This window comes from Carassius carassius, chromosome 40, assembly GCF_963082965.1.
Source record: "Carassius carassius chromosome 40, fCarCar2.1, whole genome shotgun sequence".
Classification (NCBI taxonomy): domain Eukaryota; kingdom Metazoa; phylum Chordata; class Actinopteri; order Cypriniformes; family Cyprinidae; genus Carassius; species Carassius carassius.
The window spans coordinates 10,635,365-10,650,986 of record NC_081794.1 but is presented as its reverse complement, the minus strand read 5'-3'; the positions used below and the strand labels follow the sequence as shown (position 1 = coordinate 10,650,986).

Here is a 15,622-nt window from a genome sequence, read left to right as displayed (position 1 = left end):
GGCTCTGCCCAACAGGAAGTCAGCTATTCAGGGCTGTTTAAAAAAAGCATGCTCTGGAATTTGATATACTTGTCATAGGTTTTTTACTTGATTGCCACCAAACTCGGTCAACATGATCTCAAGACATTGGGGATGAAAAATTGCCAGGGGATTTTTGATATCTTGAACGGTTTGCCCGTGGCGTGGTGTTGAAATTAGGGCAAAAAATTAGAAACAGGAAATGCCTAATAACATCCACATACATTGCCTGAGTTTGATCAAACTTCATCGGTTTGTTTGATGTATGATACCGATCATATATATGTGACTATTAAGAGTCAACATTATAGCGCCACCAACTGGCAGCAGGAATTGAGTCATTTTCAAAATTCTTTGAATTCAGCATCTTATTTTTACTTGATTTGCTTCAAACTTCATCAGAATAATGACAAAACATGGCTGATGTAAATCTGTTGTTGGGATATTGATATCTTATATATTGTTGCCATGGCAACGTGTCAAACTTGAATATTCTGTTATGGTGATTGTGAGGCAGATAACAACCTTAGATTTACATGAAACTCAAAACACATATCAGTATTATTGATAGCTAGACAATGGAAAAAGCTTTTAAAAGGGCGTGGAAAAGGCACTCTATAGCGCCACCTTTTGTCAAAAGTTGGGGGGTTAGTTTTAGCTACAGACACCAAACTCGGTACGTATATTGTTCTTATCAAGACGGACAACTTTCTAATTCACAGTCATCAGCTACGACCGACAGGATGTCAGCTATTTTGATTTGAATATGGATTTTTTTTTTAAATTGAGCTGTGATTTAATGCATACTCCTCAGAGGAAAAGTTCACTATACTCACCAAACATTGTCTACATGTTGCAAAAACACTGAGAATTGCGAACGGATTTTGGTTAGCTTGAATGGTTTTGCCGTGGTGATTTTTTTTAAATGACAGTAAAAAGGAAATCATTAATTGTCTTGTATTTTTAAATTGCAGCTTCCAAACACTTAAAAGCATTTTTTCATACAGAGATCAAAACCCCTCCTTGAACTGCCACCTTAACGTGGTGGAGGGGTTTGAGTACCCGAATGACCCTAGGAGCTATGTTGTCCGGGGCTATATGCCCCTGGTAGGGTCTCCCAAGGCAAACAGGTCCTAGGCGACGGGTCAGACTAAGAGCGGTTCAGAACCCCCTTATGAGAAGACTAAATCTAAGGACCCGTGACGTCGCCCGGTATGGCGCAGCCGGGGCCCCACCCTGGAGCCAGGCCCGGGATTGGGGCTCGTATGCGTATGACACCTGGAGGGGCGTGATTGGGAGGAACGGCCCCCCTGATCTGAACCCGAGCGGTGTTCAGTTATTGGACTTCTGTGCTAGTTACAGCTTGTCCATAACGAACACCATGTTCAAGCATAAGGGTGTCCATCAGTACACGTGGCACCAGGACGCCCTAGGCCGTAGGTCGATGATCGACTTTGTGGTCGTTTCATCCGACCTCCGGCCGGTGAAGAGAGGGGCGGAGCTGTCAACCGATCACCACCTGGTGGTGAGTTGGATCCGATGGCGGGGGAGGAAGCTGGACAGACTCGGCAGACCCAAACGTACTGTGAGGGTCTGCTGGGAACGTTTGGCCGAGTCTCCTGTCAGAGAGATCTTCAACTCCCACCTCCGGCAGAGCTTCGACCGGATCCCGAGGGAGGCTGGAGATATTGAGTCCGAGTGGACCATGTTCTCCACCTCCATTGTCGAAGCGGCCGCTCGGAGCTGTGGCCTTAAGGTTTTCGGTGCCTGTCGAGGTGGCAATCCCCGAACCCGGTGGTGGACACCGGAAGTAAGGGATGCCGTCAAGCTGAAGAAGGAGTCCTATCGGGCCTGGTTGGCTTGTGGGACTCCTGAGGCAGCTGACAGGTACCGGCAGGCCAAGCGGACTACAGCCCGGGTGGTTGTGGAGGCAAAAACTCGGGCCTGGGAGGAGTTCGGTGAGGCCATGGAGAAGGACTATCGGTCAGCCTCGAAGAGATTCTAGCAAACCGTCCGGCGCCTCAGGAGAGGGAATCAGTGCCCTACCAACGCTGTTTACAGTAGAGGTGGGGAGCTGTTGACCTCAACTGGGGATGTCGTTGGACGGTGGAAGGAATACTTCGAGGATCTCCTCAATCCCGCTATCACGTCTTCCATTGAGGAAGCAGAGGCTGAGGGCTCAGATGTGGACTCGTCCATCACCCAAGCTGAAGTCACCGAGGTAGTCAAGAAACTTCTTGGTGGCAAGGCACCGGGGGTGGATGAGATCCGCCCTGAGTACCTCAAGTCTCTGGATGTTGTGGGGCTGTCTTGGCTGACACGCCTCTGCAGCATCGCGTGGCAGTCGGGGACGGTGCCTCTGGGATGGCAGACCAGGGTGGTGGTCCCTCTTTTTAAGAAGGGGGACAGGTGGGTGTGTTCCAACTACAGGGGGATCACACTTCTCAGCCTCCCTGGGAAAGTCTATGCCAGGGTACTGGAGAGGAGAATCTGGCCGATAGTAGAACCTCGGATTCAGGAGGAACAGTGTGGTTTTCGTCCAGGCCGTGGAACACTGGACCAGCTCTATACCCTCTACAGGGTGCTGGAGGGTTCATGGGAGTTTGCCCAACCAGTCCACATGTGCTTTGTGGATTTGGAGAAGGCATTCGACTGTGTCCCTCACGGCGGCCTGTGGAGGGTGCTCCGGGAGTATGGGGTCCGGGGCCCTTTGCTAAGGGCTATCCGGTCCCTGTACGACCGGAGCAGGAGCTTGGTTCGTATTGCCAGCAGTAAGTCAGACTTGTTCCCGGTGCGTGTTGGACTCCGGCAGGGCTGCCCTTTGTCGCCGGTTCTGTTCATGATTTTTATGGACAGAATTTCTAGGCGCAGCCAGGGGCCGGAGGGGTCAGGTTTGGTGACAACACGATTTCGTCTCTGCTCTTTGCGGATGATGTTGTCGTGTTGGCCTCATCAAGCCAGGACCTTCAGCATGCACTGGGACGGTTTGCAGCCGAGTGTGAAGCGGCTGGGATGAAAATCAGCACCTCCAAATCCGAGGCCATGGTCCTCAGTCGGAAAAGGGTGGCTTGCCCACTTCAGGTTGGTGGAGAGTTCCTGCCTCAAGTGGAGGAGTTTAAGTATCTTGGGGTCTTGTTCACGAGTGAGGGAAGGATGGAACGGGAGATTGACAGATGGATCGGTGCAGCTTCTGCAGTAATGTGGTCGATGTACTGGTCTGTCGTGGTGAAGAAAGAGCTGAGCCGCAAGGCGAAGCTCTCGATTTACCGTTCAATCTACGTTCCTACTCTCACCTATGGTCATGAGCTTTGGGTCATGACCGAAAGGACAAGATCCAGGATACAGGCGGCCGAAATGAGCTTTCTCCGCAGGGTGGCTGGGCGATCCCTTAGAGATAGGGTGAGAAGCTCAGTCACCCGGGAGGAGCTCAGAGTAGAGCCGCTGCTCCTCCACATCGAGAGGGGTCAGCTGAGGTGGCTCGGGCATCTGTTCCGGATGCCTCCTGGACGCCTTCCCGGGAAGGTGTTCCGGGCGCGTCCCACTGGGATGGGGCCCCGGGGAAGACCTAGGACACGCTGGAGAGACTATGTCTCCCGGCTGGCCTGGGAACGCCTCGGTGTCCCCCCAGAAGAGCTGGAGGAAGTGTCTAGGGAGAGGGAACTCTGCTTAGACTGCTGCCCCCGCGACCCGGCCCCGGATAAGCGGAAGAAGATGGATGGATGGATGGAGATCAAATCATTCTGAGGACATATGCATAGTTTCATGGCTTTACAACACTGTATGATTAAAAGAAAATTAAAAAACTGTCAGACATCTCAACTCGCTCTGTCCCTCTGTTTGAGGAATGTATGTGTGCTGACTGAGTGTGAGTGTGTGTGTCTGTGTGTGTGTGTCTGTGTTTGAGTGGGGGATGGGCATGAGCTGAGTGGCAGAGAGACAGAAAGAGAGAAAGACTTAAACATCTCTTTAATCACCAGAAAAAAACTGTATTTTAAATTGTTATTTTTTTAGTTGTTTTCATTACAGCTTAAGAAATCTCTTAGGCCTTTTTTTACATACATACATACAGACAATAAAAGTCTTGTATGTTTAAATTGCAGCTTCCAAACACTTCAAAGCATTTTTTCATACAGAAATCAAATCATTCTGAGGAAATATGCATAGTTTCACGACTTTACAACACTGTATGGATAACAGAAAATGTAAAAACTGTCAGACTTCTCAACTGACATGATCTCACTCTGGCCACTCTGTCTGTCTGAGGGAAGGGAGGGGAGTGTGAGGGGGTTGGTGACTGTGAATTTTTGGTGACTGACAGTGTGTGTGGATTGTAGGGAGGGGCTGTCTGGCAGAGAGAGAGAGAAAGGGGGCACCATCCCAGTTGCTCAAAAAAACAAAAAAAACATGCGCCATTCTCCCCTCCGCGCTCGCCACCGGTCGCACCTCATGTTTGCGGCTGAATATTTGTAATTGATGGATGGACATATATGCCTGGGTAAAGGACATCAGCAATCCAGCACAGATAGAAGAAAACTGAAGAAATTAAAAAAAAAAAAACAGGTTGTCTTGACATTGGACATTTGAGAGTCTCAAATTTAGGGACCGTCTCTAAAGTTACATGTGATATTGGTATACACTTTTCTAACGTCAGTAGCATTTGAAGAGAATGACTTACAGTCATAAAAACAACTGTAATTGTTAATCTAGGTGACAGCTATAATGCACAATTAATTTGAATGTTTGATATTTATTACAACAAACTGTAAGTCATATGTAAATTATGTTACTTTTTCACATGGGCTCAAACGCAAATTTGAAGCTCAATAGCATTTGAGAAGAAAGACTTGCAGTCACAAAACAATTGTAATGTGTTCATTTAGGTGTCAGCTACAATGCACACCTTTTACATTTTTTATATATATTAAAATAAAGTGTTAGTAAAGTTATATATATTGTTCTGTGTATGTGATTTCAAAGTCTAGATGGGTCGGATTAACCCTTTAACTGCCTTATCCCTTAAAACTTGATTGCCAGAGGGTTACTGTAAATGCTTATGCCCGCTGGGCACAGTTTTACCGATGCCACTGGGGTGGCGTTTGCACTGATGGCTTGAGCTCGCCATCGCTGCTTGCAGCTATATTTAGGGCTCAAGCCCAAAGGGCGAGAGGCCTATTGTTTTCCTTAGGATTATTTTTTATTCTTATTCTTATTCTTCTTCTTATTATTATTATTAGGGCTCAAGCCTGGAGGGCGAGAGCCCTATTGTTTTCCTTAGGATTATTTATTATTATTATTATTATTATTATTATTATTATTATTTTCTAACGTTACGGGGGCTTTTGGGGTCCTCAACATGCTCGAAAACTCTTGAAAATTGGCACACACCTTGGAACCTGCGGCCATTAGGGCCGGGCAGAGACTGATACACGGGCGTGGCACAGGGGCTCTACAGCGCCCCCTGGAATACTGAGGGCCATATATCATACATACTTGCACGTAGACACATGAAACTCGGTACACATGTAGAGCTCATCAAACCAAACAACTTTCGTACTGCATGTCATAGGCTCCGCCCAACAGGAAGTTGGCTATTTAGGTTTTAGTATTCATATTTTTCGTCAAAGTTGTGGGGCCTTTTGGGGTCCTTAACATACTCAAAAACTTTTGAAAATTTGCGCACACTTTGGAATCTGTGGCCTTTAGGAGCCTGCAGAGGCTGGGACCCGGGCGTGGCACAGGGGCTCTACGGCGCCCCCTGGAACACAGTCAGAAATGTTGATGTATAGCTCACACATACTTGCACATATTCATATGAAACTCAGTACACATATAGATCTCATCGTGCTGAACAACTTTCGTATTGCATGTCATAGGCTCCGCCCAACAGGAAGCCAGCTATTTAGAGTTATGTAAAAAGCGCATGCTCTGGAATTTGAAATACTTATCATAGTTTTTTTTGCCGATTGCCACCAAACTCTGTCAACATGATCTCAAGACATTGGGGATAAAAAATTGCCAGGGGATTTTTGATATCTCGAACGGTTTGCTCGTGGCGAGGTGTTGAAATTATGGCGAGAAATGAGAAACAAAACGTGTCTAATAGCATCCACATACACTACCTGATTTTAATCAAACTTCATCAGATTATTCGTTGTATGATGTCGATCGCATATATGTGACTATTAGGAGTCAAAGTTATAGCGCCACCAACTGGCAGCAGGAAGTGTGTCATTTTCAAAATGCTTTGAATTCAGCATCTTATTTTTACTCAATTTGCTTCAAACTTCATCAGAATAATCTTAAAACAAAGCCTATATAAATCTGCTGGGCGAATATCGATATCTAAAAATATTGTTGCCGTGGCAACATGTCAAACTGGAAGGGTTTTCAGGTGATTTTGAGGCATATAACATACTTAGAATTTCACGAAATTCAGAACACATATCAGTATTAGTGACAGCTAGACAATGGCAAAAGCTTTTAAAAGAGTGTGAAGGAGGCACTCTATAGCGCCACCTTTTGTCAAAAGTGGGGGGTTTAGTTTTAGCAACAGACACCAAACTCAGTACATATATTGGTCTTATCAAGACGGACAACTTTCTAATTTACAGTCATCAGCTACGACCAACAGGAAGTTGGCTTTTTTGACTTAAATATGGATTTTTGGGAAAATTCTGCTGTGAATTAATGCATAGTGCTCAGAGGAAAGGTACACTTGACACACCAAACTTTGTCTACATGTTGAAAAAACATTGGGGAACTTAAATTGTGAATGGGTTTTGGATAGCTTGAATGGTTTTGCCGTGGTGATTTTTTGAAATGACCGTAAAAAGGGAATCATTAATTGTATTGTATTTTTAAATTGCAGCTTCCAAACACGTCAAAGAATTTTTTCATAGAGATGAAAAAGTCATTCTGAGGAAATATGCATAGTTTCATGACTTTACAACACTGTATGGATAACAGAAAATTATAAAAAACTGTCAGACATCTCATCTCAATCTGTTTGAGTATATGTGCTTAGACTTCCAATGTCTGTGAGAAATAGCGCCCCTACAGGTGCAATTCCCGGACTAAAAAAGGGAGGAGACTCTCTTCTGGTTTCACTTTTAAATCGGTTAAAATACTAATAAATACTTAGATTTAATTCAAACTGACAAGCTAAACATACATATCTGATTATTACCGGCTCAGGGCTCATTAATAATTGATGTGTAGTCAGTGATATGTGAGAAATACAAGAGATGAATCACCGCTCTGAGCAGGAGCTTGTGGAATGACGAGCTCAGAAAAAACTAGTTTATTCTTCTTTTATAGCTTTTAAAAATAAAATATTAAAGGGATATCATACAATTCACCAATTAGAACACACCAAGAGCTAAATTCATGTTTTTGAACTGTTTGTGTGAAAATGAAATATATACAAAACAAACGAATTTATTCTTGTTTAAGAGCTTTTTAAAATAAAATATTACCACAAATGCACACAATACACCCATTATAACACAACAAAAGCTAAATGCAGGTGTTTGTGACCCGTTTAAGTGTGAAAGACTATTTGAAAGCGCGACTGGCAGGATAACATATATCTCTCGAGCTGCAGGATTCTGCCTTTCGTCGTACGAACGAACACATCACGGACAAGATTTTTTCAAAATACATAATAGCTTGGCGAATATAAACGAAAACAGCCACGTGAACATAAACTGTTGAGAAATAAATTTGAAGTGAATCTACTGGATTTGAATATTAAGTGACCGCATTTACCAGCTGCTTCTGTCTTCAATTTTAATCTATATATAAAAAAGGAAACTCATTCGTCTTGGCTGCTTTTTTTTATGTGTGTATGTATTTATTTATTTACGTTTTTATACATTTTGTATAATTTCATAGTTTATGTATTATAATTATAAAAACAAAAATAAATTTAGCCACTCACATAGAAATATCTTAGGCCTTATCCTTTTCAGACAGTTTTAAGGATTTTTAAAAATCCTAAAAAAACTTATCTGTGCTGTAAATAATAATTTCAAACTAATTTGATACTGACCTATGACATCCTGTGACATATTTATTTGAATTTACATAATCTCATGGATGTAACAGTAAATCTGTTCAGCTCACAGATGAAGACTAAGCTGTAATGCAAGCAGAACTTTCACAAATGCTTACAGGTCAATAAAATCATTACACAACACTTATAAATCATTTAAGGATTTGATAACACTGTAAAATAATGTCTAATTTGTTAAAATTAGTAAATGCATTGGTAACACTTTATAATAACTGCACTTATTAGTAAATAGTCAGTTTATGCTTTATAAAGCCTTGTCTTAACATTAATAATCAATACTAAGCAGTTTATAAATACAGCTATAAATAGCTTGTTCTTGGTTTATAATCACATTTATTACAAAGGAAAATAAAGGGTCAGTTATCTTCCTAAGAAAAATTAAAATAAACAAACAACAACACAGATTGTTACAGAACTCAGAAATATTTATTTCAATATGCGATAAAAGTAAAATGTACACTTGAATTTAATATATATATATATATATATATATATATATATATATACACTTGATAAAAAAATTAAATAAAACGTATGCAATTATATATATATATATATATATATATATATATATATATATATATATATATTAGTAGGAGACATTTTGGGGATGGTAAAGGTTTTGTCCACTGGGTGGTGCTGTGGTTACGTTTAATTAGAGCACCTAAGCAAGAACTGTGTGTGTTGCAGTGTTGGTAACTGGGAAGCACAGTTTTTGAGCGCATGGCAGATTAGCCCGTAAGGTGGATTCTAGTTGTATGCGGTCCATAAGGTATGGCTTTGTGTGTACATGTGAATAAGGAGAGGCCACAAGAAGTTTGAGATCATGTTTAATGGAGCTCAAGTAACAAAGAAAGGCAATTGTTATGCATCTACATCTGTCTAAATGGACTCTGTTTGTACGTGTTCTACACTTGCTTAATCCTATTATCAACAGCAACGGCATTAGAAAGCTATATATACATATATATATATATATATATATATATATATATATATATATATATATATATATATATATTTATATATATATATATATATATATATATATATATATATATATATACATATATATATATTAGGGATGCACCGAATATTCGGCCACCGAAGATTTTCGGCCGAAAATGGCCCAAAAGAGCATTTTCGGTTTTTGGCCGAAAGACTTTTATCACCGAAACAACACGGCCGAAATGTTGTGATGATGACGCAAACAGAAACCGCGACCTGAACGTGCACCTGCATAGCGCAGACCACGAGCTCCCCGCGACATTCACTTCACACCAGTGAGAACATTCTCTCTCTTCTTATTCCTTTATTCGCAGCACTAAAGCGTCTCCTAACAAAGAGATTGAGACGGACCACGAAGTGAGAACAAAGAAAGGTACAGTCTTATAGAGTCTGTTAGCACACGTCTCACTGAGATCTTTTCGGATCCTCTGCACTTCATCGCGAATGTGCTTGATCCGCGTTATAAAGATCATTACTTGGATGCGGAAATAAGGCAGCGCGCACGAGTAATGATCCAGGCCGCGCTGGATGCGGAGAGCCCGCGTGGAGACGGAGAAGCGCCAAGCGCAGGAGACAGATAAGAGCGCGGAAAAAAGACTCGTCTCTTGGCATTCACCCTCGTTGTCTGATATTTTCAGTGAAATTCTGCAAGAAAGTGCCTCAAATAATAATACATTGGCTATTGTTCTAGTTCTTAGGCTACTATATATGTGACATTTTATTTACAGTAGCCTATATATATGGGACATTCTACCAGAAACGTACATTTGCTGTCCTGGCACTACTATTGTTTTATAAAACTGGTGTAATCCACATATTTCCCAAAACTGTCATACAGTGAATTAATTTAGAGAGTTTTACAACAGATTATGTTATGTATTTGATTAAATTGTTTTTTATTTTTGTTTAAAAAACCCTTTTTAAAATTAAGAACCCCTAAAATGTACTGTCCCAGGTCAAATCTCAATTCTATACATCATATAAATAATAATTATACATTTGAAATTCATAGAAAAAACAATACCATAGCACATTTAAGATGTTATAATTTGTATTATTCGATTAAAATCTTCAGTAAAATGAATTAATAATAAATAAATCGATTTTTTAAAAGTGTCCCCGGGTTTCTGTCATGCCCTGTCACACTTGCATAAAAGATTCCAAGAAAAGTGTGTGATATCTCTTTAAGGTCCCAAATCACAGGAAGTGACCTCATTTGCCTCTCATCACACACTGACACCAACCAGAGGTAAGTTCTGTCCTTGAATTTTGTAATTTTAAGCCTTTCTGCATGTTTTTACCTGAGGTCGAGCTACTACGTCAGTTCCTGTCACGCAATAATGTCCCAGAAAATGTATGTCAATAGGTTTAGATTTGGAACAAATTAAATCTTTTGTGTAAATACTCTCTGAAATGTTGTCAGTTTTTATGCTAACATGCTAAATTGCTGAGTCATAGCTATTAAAATGGCTGACGGTCAGGCCCTGTCACGTCAGGCCCTGTCACATTTCACTGTGACAGGGCCTGACATTCTGTGACGGGGCCTGATACATTGCTTGTTTGTAGTGAATACCACAGGTAATCTTCTTGTTTCATTGCAGATGAATATGTTGACTACTGCTAACATTTGTTTATTTATTTATTTATTTATTTATTTTGAATAAACGCCTAATTTCAATTCAAATTCAATTTAATTTTGATGCTGCAAACGCTCATAAATGATATATACAAATCTCTCTTTTGTCTGCGACAAAGATGAGCTGCATTTTAAGTTGTTTTGTTTATAAAAAAACGAACAAATGTTTATAACTGTATATTTGCATAATAATGAGTAATCAATGAAATTCAAACAGATTTCAATGGCACCAGTTAGTGCAGCGGAGAGGCAAAGACAGTGTCGGGCCCGTCGAAATGCTGATCCAGATAGGAAGGAGAGGCATCTTCAGAAAGAGAGGGACAGATGGAAACTGAAAAATAGCAGGAAGAAAAGTATTAAGGAAATGAGTGAGAGAGAACAAAGGCATAAGCGCAAGTCATGGCGGGAACAACAGAGACGATGCAGGCTGAACCAAAAGGCCACTGATTTGCAGCCACAAGGAGAGCCAGAACCAGGGACAGAGCCAAACTCAGGGCCATCATGGTTAGCAAGGACCAACTTTCTGATGACTCACACATAACATTATGAATAACTCACTATTGAAGTAATACAGCATTATACCCATTAAACGTACATTTAAGTTAGTAAGAAGGTGGTCAATTCAGAACGTCGGTTCATCCTTCGGTTCTTCCCCTTCAGTCACACATTCACACTCTCTCACTGAAAACTCTGTCCCTCTCATACACACTAATTATTAATTTATATTGAATTGTTTTCTAATGTAATCTATGTTTTTGGCAGGCAAAAGTTAGCTGGACAAAAACATTCCAAGAAGACGAGGAGAAAAACATGAGGGTTATCACAAGCCTTTTGTCAGGGTCAATTCTAAAAAAATACAAACTGAAAAAATATGCCCAAGAAACTTTAGGTTTTACTCGGCGTCGCTGGAAAACGATCGGGGGGGATCCATATGCCTTCTCAAGAAAGAAGTGTGTCCGCATGTCGGAGGATTTAAAAAACAATGTAAAAACATTCTACTTGAGAGATGATGTCAGCCGCATGACCACTGGTAAAAAGCAGACCGTCACAAAAGTGAAGATAAGAATGCAAAAGAGATTTCTCTTAGATACACTCAGGAACCTGCATATGAAGTACTTGTCGGATAATCCAGAGAGATCCATTTCATATGCGCTGTTTTGCAGACTGCGGCCATACTGGGTAGTGCACCCTACAATATCAGACAGATCTACATGCCAGTGTAAACTGCATGAGAACCTGGGCTTCATAGCTCAGAGGCTTCATAGCCTGGCATTACTTGCCACCCCAGATCTTGATACGCTGACAACACAAATATGTTGTGATCCAAATAGCAGGGATTGTATGCACAATCTCTGTGGGATGTGCAGAAATAAAGACTTCCCCATGCTGAAGGAGTATGAGGGCTCCACCCAAGTGGAGTATTGGCAATGGGTGACTGAAGAGACAGAACACTCAAAAGAGCTCACAGTCTTCAAGAAGACTGTGAAAAAGACCATTGAGACATCTCTAGAGGGTCTAATTGAACTTTTTAGTGATATGATGTCTAAATATAAACGCCATCTCTTCAACATCCGCCAACAATACAGATACTGCCGGGAACTGAAACAGAACCTGGATGAGAATGAATGCATTATCCATGTGGATTTTTCCGAGAATTATGTATGCAAGTATGCCTCTGAGATCCAGGCTGTGCACTTTGGTGCATCTCACGAGCAAGCCACGTTACACACAGGGATACTGTATGCAGGAGCCAATGCGGAGCAAGTTTGTTTCAGTTCTATCTCTCCATCCCGACAGAAGGGCCCCCCTGCCATATGGGAACATCTACAACCTGTGTTGTCATACGTGAAGAACCGCTTCCCTCTGGTTTCAGTAGTTCATTTCCTCAGTGATGGTCCATGCTCCCAGTACAGACAGAAGGGGAACTTCTTCCTCTTCACTTCCCTTCTGTACAAAACTGGGTTTAAAGCTGGGACTTGGAATTTCTTCGAAGCCAGTCATGGCAAAGGGGTGCCGGATGGGGTTGGGGGTACCCTGAAGAGGACAGCTGATCGTTTGGTGAGCCACGGTTGCGATCTAAAAAATGCAACAGATCTGTTTGACGCTTTGGTCAATACAAACACAACTATTGTGCTGTTTTATGTCAGTGAGGAGTCCATTGACAAAGCAATAAGAGAGATGCCAGAGAACATTCCCCAGGTACCAACAACCATGAAGATCCACCAGGTTGTCACAACCACAGCTGGTGAGATGGTGTACCGTGATGTGAGCTGCATGTGTGCTGTACAGAAGGTACTTACATGCACATGTTTTGGCGCCAAATCCTTCTCATTTAAGTCAGAAAGCAGGAAATCTCGTCCAATGCAGGAGATTGCATGGGGTCCTGATGTTGTGGATAGGTGGTGTGTGGTCAAATATGATGGAGACCTGTACCCAGGCATTATCAAAGCCTTTGATGAGGTGCAGGCGCAGGTCAAATGCATGCATCGAGTAGGGGTTAACAGGTTTTTCTGGCCCGCGCGAGAGGACGTGATTTGGTATGTGTTTGATCACGTAATCAGTTTCATACCTCCTCCCCGACCCGTAACTGCTCGACACCATGAAATTGAAAGAGATGTGTGGGCAAAACTTATTGCCAACATTACTGAGGGGTAGGGCAGTACATTACTTACAGTAAGACTCAGGGGCATTAATTTGAAAAGTTAGTCCTGGAACAAACCATCAAATACAAATACATCAATTTGTTATTAAAAAAGCATACCTAACTGAATCAGTTATATTACCTGCATGTAAGGATTTAATCATTAATGTTAGGAAAAATACATGTTTAGCTATTTTAGTGCTTGTTTTAAAAGTATTTTTCTTGTTAGTGCTGATACAAATACTGAGGGGTAGGGCAGTACATTACTTACAGTAAGACTCAAGGGCATTCATTTGAAAAGTTAGTCAAATACATCAATTTGTTATTAAAAAAGCATACCTAACTGAATCAGTTGTAAAAATACATGTTTAGCTATTTTAGTGCTTGTTTTAAAAGTATTTTTCTTGTTAGTGCTGATACAAATACTGAGGGGTAGGGCAGTACATTACTTACAGTAAGACTCAAGGGCATTAATTTGAAAAGTTAGTCAAATACATCAATTTGTTATTAAAAAAGCATACCTAACTGAATCAGTTGTAAAAATACAGGTTTAGCTGTTTTAGTGACTGTTTTTTAAATGTCTTTTTCTTGTTAGTGCTGATACAAAAAATTAAATACATCAATTGGTTGTACATCAAAATGGTTTTGTACAATACAATAATACCAAAGACAAGTGTGCTGTGTGTATTGTTTCTTCTATTATACAGCTCTTAAGTTACTGATTCAATAAGGAATCTGGGTAAAGATATATGATAACATATAGGATATATTAATGAATTTTACTTGTAGCATACACAGGTTTAAAGAGGCTGATAATAGGCCTATTAGAGAATTAAAACACTGTTCACTTTTTAAAATCGAGACTATCTTTTCCCATTGTTAATTGTGTTTGGTTAATTTTTATTAATAAAGACTTATCCACTATTTAAATACAGATTTTTAGTATATTACTACAAATTATAAACATTTAGTTTTTTTAGTTTTACAGAGAAAATCTGGTCATTTTAATGTAAATCGTAATGCTTGATGGAAAAAATGTCAGTCCTGTCACAACATTGTCAACCCTGTCACACCATGGTCAGTCCTGTCACAAAGTATATTTTAGTCCAAAAATGGCTATTTTGATTATAACAATTATTGAAATGGGTATATAGTGATAGTAAAGACTGGATTATATATTTACAATAATGCGTTGGTAACAAACTTTACCCAAAAAGCCCCTTATTCAACAACATTATGTGAACCTGATGGTCATTCTTTATCTAAGAGCCCACAAAACAAGCAAAATCAGCCTGATAGCTGTGTTTTTTTTAATGAATTATATGTTTCCTTCAATAAGGGACAGATCCTCATTAAAATGATGATATTTGTACAGAAGAGAGCATATTCTTTAACACACTTACAATATCAGCCATGTCTGTGACGGAGCCTGACATTTTAAAGAGTAACTGCATATTAAAATGCTTATTATTCAAAAATTATTATGTGCAGAGGTGGGATTTCAATAATTTACAATTATTCACTATCTCCTTTGTTAAAATCAGTGTTAAAGTTGAAGGTTAATACTACTTTTTGTTTGTTTCTTTTGGGATAGAAAATGTACGTTTCTGGTAGAATGTCCCATATATATATATATATACACACACACACACACACACACACACATATATATATACATATACATACATAATATCAGATTGTAGCCATATTTCTGCTAGATTTTCTGCTAGATTTCTGCTTTAATTTGATAAAACAAATTATTTATGCCCTGCCCCTATTTAAATACACTCTCTCAAATATTTCTCAAATGTCAGGCAGATGACAAGCTCAACTGCTCAACAGCTAGATGGTTATCTGTCTGAAGTCCCCATCCCCAGAAGTGATAACAGTCTTGCCTACTGGAGAAGTAATGCACTTTCTAGTCCTACAGAGAACAATTTCAAATGCTCTTGACCTAAATGCACTTTGTTTTTATGAGAGAACAGTTCATTTTAAAACCTTTCTGCAGGCCAGTAGGCCTGTACATTATTATTTAATATTCACATGAGTGGGATACATTTTTAGTTTGAATTTTATTTTATACTGTGCATTGTTGCAATGTGCTTAATAAATATTGCATAATTTGTAATTATGTATTTTTATGTTTTTTTATAATTTATGTAATTGTAATTATCTTTGAAACTTTAATATTAATTTATGCAATTGCAATGTCTTAATTTTAGTAAAGTTAGTACATGGTCATAGC

The 15,622-nt window shown here is 40.2% G+C and overlaps 1 protein-coding gene and 1 long non-coding RNA gene across 3 annotated transcripts in view; one reads left to right on the top strand and one right to left on the bottom strand.

Moving 5' to 3' along the window:
* Positions 1–15,622, bottom strand: part of adprh (ADP-ribosylarginine hydrolase) — a 207,155-nt gene that overhangs the window by 181,159 nt on the left and 10,374 nt on the right. The window lies entirely within an intron of this gene.
* Positions 15,053–15,622, top strand: part of LOC132122096 (uncharacterized) — a 780,856-nt gene continuing 780,286 nt past the window's right edge. The window contains exon 1 of the long non-coding RNA XR_009426342.1: positions 15,053–15,283. This is a non-coding gene — a long non-coding RNA (uncharacterized LOC132122096). The remainder of the gene's footprint in view (positions 15,284–15,622) is intronic.